This window comes from Mustela putorius, unplaced genomic scaffold (assembly GCF_011764305.1).
Source record: "Mustela putorius furo isolate JIRA1106 unplaced genomic scaffold, ASM1176430v1.1 tig00003962_pilon_pilon_pilon, whole genome shotgun sequence".
NCBI lineage: Eukaryota > Metazoa > Chordata > Mammalia > Carnivora > Mustelidae > Mustela > Mustela putorius.
Genome location: NW_025422106.1, coordinates 16,211,928 through 16,225,144, shown reverse-complemented (window position 1 = coordinate 16,225,144; position 13,217 = coordinate 16,211,928). Strand labels below are relative to the sequence as shown.

At 38.7% G+C, this 13,217-nt stretch overlaps 1 protein-coding gene across 2 annotated transcripts in view; it reads left to right on the top strand.

Annotated features, from left to right (window-relative positions):
- AP2B1 (adaptor related protein complex 2 subunit beta 1) overlaps positions 1-13,217 on the top strand; it is a 126,636-nt gene that overhangs the window by 26,053 nt on the left and 87,366 nt on the right. The gene's annotated exons all lie outside the window — the stretch shown is intronic.

The following is a 13,217-nucleotide window of genomic DNA, read 5'->3' as shown; positions in this document are numbered from 1 at the left end:
TCTTGAACCCATACTTTTCGTCTCAAACTGGATGTCCTGCTTTTTACCTAAAAGTGTTAGAACTAACATTTAGGCCACTGATTTTACTTTTTTTTGTCAACTGGGTCAAAGACTGTTGATAGGGAGCGGAGGAGTGCATGAATGTAAAGTGTAGCAGCTCAAACACCTAAGAAGTTCCTAAGACTTATGATGACTGTGTCATTAGGAAAAAGGGTATTTAAATTTGATTGCTGGGGGCGCCTGGGTGGCTCAGTGGGTTAAAGCCTCTGCCTTCGGCTCAGGTCATGATCCCAGGGTTCTGGGATCGAGCCCCACATCGGGCTCTCTGCTCAGCAGGGAGCCTGCTTCCTCCTCTCTCTCTGCCTGCCTTTCTGCCTACTTGTGATCTCTACCTATCAAATAAATAAATAAAATCTTAAAAAAAATAAATAAATTTGATTGCATTCTATGCCGGTTAAATGCTTTCAGTTATATTACTTAGTTCTCTTATCCTCTTAGTGAAGTAGAGTTTATTCCATATTAGAGATCAAGGTTTTCCTAAAGTCTGACAGCTAGTGGTAACATAGCCAGGATTCTAACCTAGTTCTGAGTCCCATTATCGGTCACTGCCTTCATGGATGTACGCATATGATAGAATTTAAGTGTGTATATTCACACATACATATTTAGAACTGTCTTATTTTCTCAAAATGGTAAAAATTTTGAACATATGAAGGCCTTTAATGATCTGTTTTACTGTGGGGATCCTCTCATTGTTCTTACTCTCATGACGGGTAGGAGTCTTACTGCTCCTGAGGAGTAATTTTGTTCCACTTTTTCTGAAGTTGTTCCACATGGTGGCAGCACCGCAACAGCAAATATTAGAATCTCTTGCAAAACGAACGTTTCCAGTGGCTTCTGCCTTAGTCATTTTCTTAGAGCTCACTTCAGAAGGGCATCCTAGATGTAAGAGCACCTGAACACTTGCAGAAGTGACTTTGAAATCTGAGGGAAATATTGATCAAGATCTGAATACTTTGTGACTTTTGTGGATCTCCAGGCTTATTCCTGGGTGTAGTGTACCTTGCAGCAAGTAGGAGAACTTTAATATGTTTTCATTCTCTTTCTGGGGGTAGGGAGGGTGGATCACGCCTCATTTTCCTGCATTTAAGCCATTTTTACCAGTTAGAGCAATCTTTCATAGCAATACTATTTGAAAGAGAAAAGATAAACTTGAAAGTAAAAAAAATTCTTTGTTAAATTCTAGCTCAACTTCCCTGAGTTGTTTCCTCTTCTTTTGAATGAGTGGAACCATTGTAGACTGGTGTCAGGAGTATTTCTTGAGCTCTTGCATAAAAAAGCACATATTCAAGTACTTGGCTTATGGGAACTCACGGGAGTGATTGGTGCTGCTCCTGTAATGATGAAGTAGACGTCAGGCAAAGGTTAACATTATTGCTACAGTATTAAATTAAAATGTCCTGATTACTTTGATAACTGTGCAAACACATATAGTACAGTCTTTTCTGAGAGATTAGAGCCAAACTTCTTTTCAGATGCGGGTTTTATTATTCTTTATTTTGAAAGTATACCTGTATCCAGAATGAGGAACCACTTTGGAGCTACAGGAAAATAGCTCCCATGATTTCTTCACAGTTGTCAGAATTTTTAAAATTTCCACTAAGTGTATACTTAAAAAAAAGTGCTTTTGAGCGATAGTAACTCTTCTGTAGCTTTTTGCCCACATATTAGAATTTACCCTCCTTACTATGTTTTTTCCTCCCCTCTGAGGCTTTTATGTATTCTGACTTCCATTAACATGTGCATGCTGGAGTCAGCCACTTCAGAGACTCTCTCAACAGCCCCCACTGAGCAGTGTTTGCTTTTGTTTGTGAACTCTGTTCTCCTGAGTCCTTCCCTTTGACTTAGGGACTTTACCTTTGATCTCTGTCTTCCAAGCCTTCTCAGTTTTGCTTCCATCACTCTGAGAGCTGCCTCCAGGAAGCCCTCTTGCACTGCTCTGAATCTGTCTGCCAAGCTCAAAATACTAAATAAATAAAAAACCTCTTTCTGTTTGCTGAGTGTTCTGGACAAGTAGTATGTTCTCAGAATTGCCTCAGCTTGACCTGCAGTGGCCTTTAGCAAAGGTTCTAGCTAAAACCACCAGCTTCTTTCAATTAGAACTTACTCTAGAAAGTTGTTTTATGAAAAATAACCTCTTCTCAGAAAAACTATATACTTTAACTGTATCCTAGCCAGCTGTTGGTTTGTAAACCTTATGGATGCAGCAGCTTCTTTTTTTTTTTTTTCTTTCAGTTTCCTCCCTTTTATTTTTTTTTAATTATTTTTATTACCATACAATGTATTATTTGCCCCAGGGATACAGGTCTGTGAATCATCAGGCTACACATTTTTCTGGAAGCTTCTGTGGTGTAATCTCAAACCAGCCCCCTTTAAGTGGAGGGCAGAGAGGGACCAAAGAGAGAGGCAGCCTCCTCCAGGTTGGTAGGTGGCAGTTCTAATAAGCAAAGAGAGCTGACACACAAGGCTTGCCTTTGGGCAGCAGCAAGACAGCATGGATCCTCACACCTGCCTGCCAGATCTTAAACGTTTATAAAGAGGCCTTAACTGGGTTTAGTCACGTATACCATGCAGGTGAAAGACAAGTGGAACCCCCATTCCAAGGATAGATGTAGGATGAGAAGCCTCCAAGGTAGGGGCCGGGATCCAGCTCACAGGTCGGTTGCCAGGCACATGTTTTTGGTAACTGTCCCCAACACCAGCATGTAGAAGCAGCATGTCATGACAGCGGTTCTCAACGGGGAGCGGCTTTGCTCCCCAGGAGACGGTTGACAATATGTGGGAACTTTTGGTTGTTAAACTAATGGGAGAGGTGCTACTGGCATCTAGTAAGTAGAGTCCAGAGATACTTTAAACATCCTATAATGTATAGGACAGCGCCTTATGGCGAACAGTTATCCATCCCCATATCCAGTAGTGCTAAATTGCAAAAATTTGGTTTATGGAGATAGTATATGACCTTCAGGGCCAGAGTGGCTGCTGTTTTGAGTCCTGATATGGCTGCTCACTAAAAACGTTGTCTTGAGCAAGTTGTTTAAAACGAGCTTCAGTTTCATTATCTGTAAAATGAGTGTGATAATGCCTATTTTACTCAATTATTTCGAATAAGAAGAGTAATTTAAAAATTTAATGCCTGATATTTGGTAAGTGCTTAATAAACTGTAGCTACTGAGGAACAGAGCTAACATTGCGTACTTTCTGATCATTGTAGTTTTTATTTAGGCCTTAGAAAGTTGTGTTGTGGCTTGTTGTCAGTCTAAGATGATACATATGAAAAACTTAAGTCTCTAGGTCATTTTGTGAATGCAAGAATTTTTTTTTAAAAAGATTTTATTTTATTTATTTGACAGACAGAGATCCCCAGTAGGCAGGAAGGTGGGCAGAGATGGACGGAGGGGGGTGGGGAGCAGGCTCCCTGCTGAACAGAGAACTGATACAGGGCTCAATCCCAGGACCCTGGGATCACGACCTGAGCCGAAGGCAGAGGCTTTAACCCACTGAGCCTCCCAGGTGCCCCGTGAATGCAAGGATTTTTATCAGTATAAATGATGTCATTGTGGGCTATGTTAAATTTTCTGTAAAAGATAGATCTAGAAACACATAGAAAAACATAATGACTTCATTTAATTTAATACTTTGTATGATTTCTCTTATCCCTAAATGTATATTAATAAGTGAGAGAGTTTTAAAGTAGAATTTCATACATAAGTGAAATTAGAAATGGATAATGCCCTTCATGCCAGAAGTCCATAAAGGAGTTCTAGAGCTGGTAGAATTTTAGGCATGTGTGAGAGTGTCAGTTTGTGGTAGGCACTTAATAACAGTAATGTGGGAGGTAATATATTCAGTCTGTCTGGGATTTCCCAAGTGAGTAATGTTATATTTGGGACTAAAAGAGGATCCACCATTAGTTTCTACAGAGTTGGAGTAAATAGAATCCTTGAGGTCTGCTTTGATATAAAGCTGACTGCCCATCTCTTGAATTTCCCACTGGTTGATCTGAATTCTTTTCCGTCTCTGCTTACTGGAGAAGCAGAGTTTTTGTTTTCCTTTATAATAAACTGGAAATCTTTCTGTGATTTTCATTTCTTTTTAAAAATTCACTATTGGTTTTTATTTTACCAATTATTGCCAACTTACAGGTTTTTTTTTTAATCTCATTTGGGAGGAATATTTCTAGATTTACAGAAAAGTTGCAAAGATAGCACAGAAAGTTCTCATATATTCTTCACTCAATGTCACTTAATGTTAACATCTTATATAACCATGGCACATTTGTCAAAAACTAAGAAATTAGCATGGGTACATTATTATTAACTAAAGTACAGATTTTGTTTGAATTTCACCTGTTTCAACACAAATGTCCTTTTGCTATTCTAGGATTCAGTCCAAAATAGCAAATTGCATTTAATTACTTCTTTTTATAAAGAGTTGACTCACACTGGTATGAAAAGTATCTCAAAAACAAAAAAGTGGGGGCGCCTGGGTGGCTCAGTGGGTTAAGCCACTGCCTTCAGCTCAGGTCATGATCTCAGGTTCCTGGGATCGAGTTCCACATTGGGCTTTCTGCTCAGCGGGGAGCCTGCTTCCTCCTCTCTCTCTCTCTCTGCCTGCCTCTCTGCCTACTTGTGATCTCTCTCTGTCAAATAAATAAATAAAATCTTTAAAAAAAACAAAACAAAACAAACAAAAAACAAAAAAGTGCTTTGTAATTATAAAATGTTACTCCCCCCTGCCCAGTACTGTATAGCATAGTGGTTAAAACTCAAGCTCTGGGGGCGCCTGGGTGGCTCAGTGTGTTAAGCCACTGCCTTCCGCTCAGGTCATGATCTCAGGGTCCTGGGATCGAGTCCCACATTGGGCTCTCCGCTCAGCAGGGAGCCTGCTTCCCTTCCTCTCTCTCTGCCTGCCTCTCTGCCTACTTGTGATCTCTCTCTGTCAAATAAATAAATAAAATCTTTAAAAAAAAAAAAAAAAAACTCAAGCTCTGGAGCCAAAACACTTGGGTTTGTGTCCTGGTTCTGGCATTTCTTAGCTCCCTAAACTTCTTATTAAACTTATTAATAAATAATACTTCTATCATAGGATCTTTGTGAACATTGAAGGATAGAGGGTTTGCAAAGCACTTAATCATAAACTTGGTATACAGGAAGCCCTTTATAAGTTAACTACCATTTATGGTCTATATTGTATAGTCATTGTGAAGTTGTATATTAATAATTTTAGAAAGGTTAATCTTTCAATTGAAAATTTATTTTAAAAAAATTTAATTTTCGGGGCACCTGGGTGGCTCAGTGTGTTAAAGCCTCTGCCTTCGGCTCAGGTCTTGATCCCAGGGTCCTGGGATTGAGCCCCTCATCAGGCTCTCTGCTCAGCAGGGAGCCTGCTTCCTCCCCTCTCTGCCTGCCTCTCTGTCTACTTGTGATCTCTGTCTGTCAAATGAGTAAATAAAATCTTTTTTTTTTTTTTAAGATTTTATTTAGGGGGCGCCTGGGTGGCTCAGTGTGTTAAAGCCTCTGCCTTCGGCTCAGGTCTTGATCCCAGGGTCCTGGGATTGAGCCCCACATCAGGCTCTCTGCTCAGCAGGGAGCCTGCTTCCTCCCCTCTCTGCCTGCCTCTCTGTCTACTTGTGATCTCTGTCTGTCAAATGAGTAAATAAAATCTTTTTTTTTTTTAAGATTTTATTTATTTATTTGACAGATGGAGATCACAACTAGGCAGAGAGGCAGGCAGAGAGAGAGGAAGGAAAACAGGCTCTTTGCTGAGCAGAGAGCCTGATGCGGGGCACAATCCCAGGACCCTGGGGTCATGACCTGAACCAAAGGCGGAGGCTTTAACCCACTGAGCCACGCAGGCACCCCCTAAATAAAATCTTAAAAAAAAAATGTTTGATTTTCTTGTATGTGTTATTTAAAGCCTGACATTGTCTTTTAGGGTAATTTTCTAGGGAAGCTTACCCACAAATGAACCTAAGTGTATTTACAGTGTTACTGACTACATCATTGCAGAGTTACTTTTAAAAGGTAATTATTCAAGAATAATGCCTTTTTTTTTTTTTAATATTTTATTCATTTATTTGACAGCACAAGCAGGGGGAATGGCAGAGGGAGAAGGAGAAGCAAGCTGCCCGCTGAGCAGGGAGTCTGATGCATGGCTCAATCCCAGGACCTTGTGGTCATGACCTGAGCTGAAGGTGGACACTTAACCGACTGAGCTACCTAGGTGTCCTTCAAGGATAAAATTTTAAAGCAGATTTTGTCAGCAGCTTCTGGAAAACTGAATCTGTTGTACATAATGCCCCAAAAGATCACAGCTCATTCCTTTCTTAGTGTACTCTTTGAGATGATCTCAATACTCTTAATGTGGCAGGGATTACTTTGCTCTCAAAAGGAAGATAATAGTGGTATGATAATAAATTTTTTGTTTTGTTCCTGTTGCACCTTGCTCTAGTGTAATTTTAGGGTTTGTGGGCGAAGTAACTCTGGTTGTTAGGAGTGCCTTTTGTGTACTTGTAGACACCAACTTGTAGCATTTTGGTTTTGAGAATATTTGCATTTTATCAGACTGTATCTTAAGCCACCTTAAGTAATGAATTTTACTGAGTCTTAATTGTAAATCTTGTTACCAGGTATGCAGACCTTCTTGTCATAATGAGCTGTGTTGACTCAACTTCCTTATTCCTGGGAAGGTGAGGGCAAATGATGGCACATTACAGAACGTAATGTAGTGGGCATATTATCTGCTGGCATTCTGGATGTGTGCTGGATTGAAGTAGGAGCTCTGTTTTACTTATTTGAGGGGAAGAAAATTAACTGGTACCACATAGTCATTGTGTCCTTAAGGAGCCGATAAAGACAGGAACATGCTTAGAACAAATAAACATTGCCCTGTGCTTTAACCCCTCATTTGGGGCAGCTCTGTGAAATAGAAAGCGAAAATCCTATGTTGCTGATTTTTAAGAAGATAAAAATATATACCATCTGTATATTTTAGCATAATAGTTTCGGTCATTTATTCTGCTTTCACTTGATCTAATTAAGTCTTTAGGGTATTAATCCAAAGGATTGTAAATGGAAGAGGAAAACTGAAGTAGAAATCTGTTCAGAGTATGTAACTTTGAAGGTCAGTGCTGGAAATGAACGTTCTTTAAGTAGTAATTTGTTAATCGGGGGAAGTCACTATACTGGAAAGTGATCTCTGTCTTGGGTTCTGAGGGTATGGAAATGAAGGTGCAGAATGAAAGTCATTCAAAGGGACTGGTGCACGGGTGGGAGATTTCTCATAAAGGAGCTCCTGTCTGTGACACTCCAGTCCTTCTGTAGACCTACATTTCCCTTTTAGAGTTCTTTTTTTACGGGATCATTTTTAACCATATCCACAGCTCTAGCTTGTTCCTTTTTTAAAAAAGTGAGGTGAAATTTATGTCCTCTCAGTTGGTACATATCAGATAGGGGTAGCTTATAAATCAGATTTTATAGCTAGATAGTAAATTTTGCCTCTTTAAGTGCGGTCAGGAGGTAATTATCTCTGAAATATATATAAAGAAGATTACATTTTTCTCCTTGTATAAATCTGCATGTCACCTTGCCTGGAAATAATGTTTTGATTATATTATCCTCCCCCATCTCTTGATTTTTCTTTCCCTTTTCCCCCAGCTGAAGTTCACAGCTCAAGCCACTTGGCTCTTGGCATTTATGCTAGAGGCAGAATGATTAGTACTCGGAAACTGGAATCAGACTCAAACCTGGAGTTCATATTCAAGCAGTATCCCTTTCTAGCTGTTCACTAAGCAAGTCACTAACTTCTCTAAACTGATTTATAAATTCATTTTTAAAGCCTGTTTCCTTGGGGTGACTGGGTGGCTCAGTAGGTTAAGCATCTGACTCTTGATTTTGGCTCAGGTCATGATCTCGGGATCCGGGGATTGAGTCCTATATTGGGCTCTGCACTCAGCAGGGAGTCTGCTTGAGATCCTCTCCTCCCTCTGCTTGTTCGAGCATGACTCTCTCAAATAAATAAATAAATAAACCTTAAAAAAAAAAAAAAAGAAACCTGTTTCCTTAACTGTAATAGGTGGATTTTGATAGCAACTACCTCAGTTGCTGTTGGAGTTAATGGTGCATAGTAAGTGTTCAATATGTTTAAGCAGTTAACTGCCTTTTATCTCTTTGTACAGCCTTCTCTATGAGGTATAGTAGAAAGTAAATCACAAATTGCTTATGTTTTAACAAAAAAACAAAACTAAGCAGACTCCAAGGGTCCATAAGGAACGATCACATTGAAGAGAAGTTTGTAGTTAAAGCAGAGAAAGATTTGTCTAGTAGGGAATGTGATTTTATATGCATCTATATATGTATGCTTTTGTACCTAAGTATGTGCATAGATGTTTGTGTCTAATATCTGTATAAAGTATACAGATTAGGTCTACAGTGGTGGGGTAGGGAGGAGGAATGTTTAGTTGCAGTCTCCCTAAGAGACACCATAATTGGGAGACAAGATGAATTAAAAAAAATTTTTTTTACGGTATATATGTTTTCCTTTGTAACCTAGATGCCAACTTTTTATACATCAACTCATTTATTAGTTAAGAAAACTAATTTTAGAAACCCTATTCATCCATTTTTAAGTAAAACTTCTTTAGAAACTTCTTTCTGGGGTTCCTGACTGGCTTAGTCGGTGTAACATGCTACACTGGATCTTAGGGTTGTGAGTCTGAGCCCCATGTAGGCTGTAGAGATTACTCAAAAATAAAATGTAAAGAAAAAAAAGACTCTCTTTATTGAGAACTGTACGGTTTTTTTGAGATTATAGTTAAAAGGCTCTTGTTCTCTTTTTGGCAGTCTTTTATCCTAAGAGAAATGCCAGTTTTCTAGGGGAGAAATGTTATGCATGTGAGTCTTTGTTCAAATTCAGAGTGATGGTTCAAGTGAAAGAAACACAACCTTTTTTAGTACACGGGTATATCAAGGCAGTTACTGAAGGGGTTAGATTTGTCCTTTGTGATGTTGAATTACTGTCTGGAGTAATCTTTCTGGAAAGAAGAAGTAAATTTTAAGTTTCAGTTTATTATTTTTAAAGTTTATTTTTAGAAATAGATAATGTATTGCTATATACAGAATATAAAATTCCAAAGAAACAGAGCATAAATGTTGATGGGTGAGCTGTCCTGTATATCCTAACCACCCAGTTGCTGTCTTGAAGTGCCTTTTTTCTCTGTCTACTTTACATTCGGTGTGACTAGCTTATTTTAAGTTTCCATTAGGGTGAGACCAGGAGAACACTAAGCAATCCCTACAGGCTCACCTTCATATGTTTCTGAAATCATAACAGCCGGTAAGCATTAGGAGATGAAAGTGGATAGGTAGAACAGAGGGAACATGAAGTTTTAGAGGAACAGAATTTTGTTATTGGGGATGCATTTTTCTCTGGTTGGCCATTGGCTCAGGAACTGTTTGGCAGTAATCTCTCTTCTCAGTGCCGGCTTTTCTAAACATAATCCTATAATCTGGTCTCTCTGGATCTTTTAATTAGATTTACTTTTCTCTATTTCTTTTTTTGTTTTAATGTGATAATGAGTGGAAATTGCCTATTTTGCCACCAGAACATATACTTCATTAGCCACATTATACACTTGGTTTAATTTCTAATTGCCTATAATAATGACAGAGGAATTCTAATTGTTCATTCTGTTCAGCATCCTTCTGTTCTCTTTCCTCCACATTGCCTTTTTAAATTCCCTCAGTTCTGACCTTTTCTTTTTCTACATTTCCTATTAACAGACTTTATATTTAACATGTAATCTTTTTTTAACATCGAAATGATTTAACTGGCAGAAATTGTAAGCTGTGGTAGGACACTTTATTCTTGGACAACCAGTAACTAATATTGGGCATATGTTGGCAGTAATAGTTGAAAACAGGCATTTGGTCTTCTGATATGACATTTTGATCCTTTATCCATAATCAGGCCTATCAAGTGTGTAGTACATGGGAAATGTCTTTTCCCTGCATGTAAAGCACCTGAGATGATGGAGGGGATTAGTATTTCACTCTTTATGCCTTTTGTTTGTCACTGAATCCCATGCTTGATGATAGCAAACAAAAATGAAGTCAGAAAAGAGCTTTATATGTGTTACCATATGGTAGGTAGACTAGCTAATTCTTCCTGATTTTTCTTTCTTTTTTTTTTTTTTTTTAAAGATTTTATTTATTTATTTATTTGACAGAGAGAGATCACAAGTAGACAGAGAGAGAGGGGGAAGCAGGCTCCCCACTGAGCAGAGAGCCCAATGTGGGGCTCGATCCCAGGATGCTGCGACCATGACCTGAGCAGAAGGCAGAGGCTTAACCCACTGAGCCACCCAGGCACCCCTCTTCCTGATTTTTCTTAATAACAGTAAAATCATATCATAGTATAATCGTACTTACGAAGGAGCCCTTGATTTTTCATCTTGGAATTTTATGGTCACTAAGTTGTAGCTGAAGATGATTCGATTTGTACCATCGTACTTTTTTTTTTAAGATTTATTAATTGATTAGAGAGAGATAGAGCATGTGCATGTGAGTGGGGAGAGGGGCAGAGGAAGAGGGAGAGAGAGAATTCCAGACTCTGCGTGGAGGGAGGAACCTGACTCAGGGCTTGATCCCACTTGAACAGAGATCATGATCCTGAGATCATGACCTGAGCTGAAACCAGGAGTTGGTCACTTAATTGACTGAGTTACCCAGGCACTCCGTGACATATACCTTTTATGCCATAAGTGCATTATATGATTAAAAAATCATATTCTCTAGACATTTATCTTTTGGGATAACTGCAGACTACTCAGATAAACTGACTACTGAAATCAGTAGTTGAATTGTGGCTGTTATGTTTCTTCACTTGTTGGCAAAAGGATAATTACACAACTCTTAGTTTCTCAAGCTTTTAGAAAGGCACTTTAGTAAAAACCAAGAATGAGTTGATGTTTTTGAGAACATTTTAATGTGTGTAATTACTGAAGCTTCTAAGAATCTCTTATCACATCTCATTGATAGTTAACATTACCTTGCTAGTCTCTAGTAACATCTGGGAGCTTCACTGCAAAATATGGTGTTCAGGGTGCCTGACTGGCTCAGTCCGTAGAGCATGTGATTCTTGTTCTTGGGGTTGAGTTCGAGCCCCACATTGGGCATAGAGAGTACTTTTAAAAAATATGGCTTTAAATTCAATTGTATAGACCATAGTATAGTTTTGTGTGTGTGTGTGTGTTTTGGGTGTTCTTGCAATTTTTAAATTAAGCATCATTGATTATAAATGTATTAGTTATATCAGAAATGCTCTATAATTTTCATAAAGAGTGTTCACTTTTTTTCTTGTAACTAAAGTCAATTGCCAGATCTTTAAGTCAGGATGCAATTGTAGTACTTTTTTTTTTTTTTTTTGACTGAGTACTAATACATGTGAGCAGGATTAAGGATGGGAGAGAGGGGAGAGAGACTCTTAAGCAGGCTTCATGCTCCGTGTGGTGTGCTACACAAAGCTTGATCTCACATCCCTGAGATCATGCCTTGAACTGAAATCAAGAATCAGTTGCTTAACTGACTGAGCCACCCAGGTGCCCCACAAGTTTACTTTCTTATAGTTGGTAGCAGTTTTTCATATATTATACTGCCTGAAAGGTTATATTTGCGGTATTTCATTGATTCTGAGATGGAATTGGTTATAAGATGCCTTATTATTTTCTGTATTACTTGGAAAGAAATGTGCTTCTTATTAAACTGACATACTTTTTTTCTTTAAGATTTATTTATTTGAGAGAGTGTACATGTGAGCATGAGGTGGGGGAGGGGCTGAGGGAGAGGGAAAAAGAGTCTTAAGCAGACTCTGCTCTGAGTGTGGAGTCCCACATGGACTCAGTCTCATGACCCTGAGATCACCACCTGAGACAAATCTAAGAGTTGGGTGCTTAGCTGGCTGAACCATCCAGGCACCCCCAACTGACAATGCCTTTGATTATAAGATGCATCTCAGTTTCAGAGATGTTAATGTGAAAAACTGTGCAACTTAGTCTTGATGAGTTAGGTAATAGTACCACCTAAAATTTGCCTAAGGCTTTATAGAAAGCACTTATACATGTGTCATCTGATTTGATCCTTAAACTACAACTAATCTGTGAGGTGGATTAAATTATCTCCAGGTTTCAGATGAGGAACATCTCCCAGGATGTCAAGATTTCAAAGCTCAGATTTTCTTACTGTGAGACTCATGACATGATTGACAGTATCACCCCCCTCAAAAGAAGCATACCCATTTAGTCCTAAAATTTGCAGTCCTTTCCCTGCCTGATGTACATGTTTAAACTTCATTTATCTTAAAACTGTTCATATGTCTTGATTCTAAAGATAAAAACTATAAAATTATTTATTAATTTCAAATGATTGAATTTTAATAATTTTAGAAGACATTGGCTGAAGGAGTGGAGAAAGGAGTTGGGCAAAATTGGAGGGGGAGATGAACCATGAGAGACTCTGGACCCTGAGAAACAAACTGAGGGTTTGGGAGAGGAGGGGGTTGTGGGGGGTGGGAAGGCCTAGTGGTGGGTATTATAGAGGCCATGTATTGCAAGGAGTACTGGGTGTGGTGCATAAAAAATGAATCTTGGAACACTGAAAAAATAAAATTTTAAAAAATATAAATAAATAAATTAATTAAAAATCCCTAATCTAATCTGGACAGGGATTAGCCAGTTTGTGGGATGACTTTATGGAACCATATAGAAGTGTATATATCTCCAAAATAAATTTTTTCCTCTTATGAGAAACAAAACACTGCAACCATAGCTAAAGCTTCATACATGCTCTCTTGCTCATTCCTTTTTCTGTAGGGGTCACGACATTTGTGAAGTTGATGTATATCATTCCCATGCATGTTTTCTGCTGTTTACAAATGCATGTATATGTGAATGAAGTAGATATTATTGTTTGGGTATTTAAAAATACATAGGAATAGGGATGTCTGGGTGGCTCAGTGGGTTAAGCCTCTGCCTTCAGCTCAGGTCATGGTCTGAGGGTCCTGGGATCAAGCCCCACATCGGGCTCTCTGCTCAGTGGGGAACCTGTTTCCCTTCCTCTCTTTCTCTGCCTGTTGCTCTACCTACTGTGATCTCTGTCAAATTA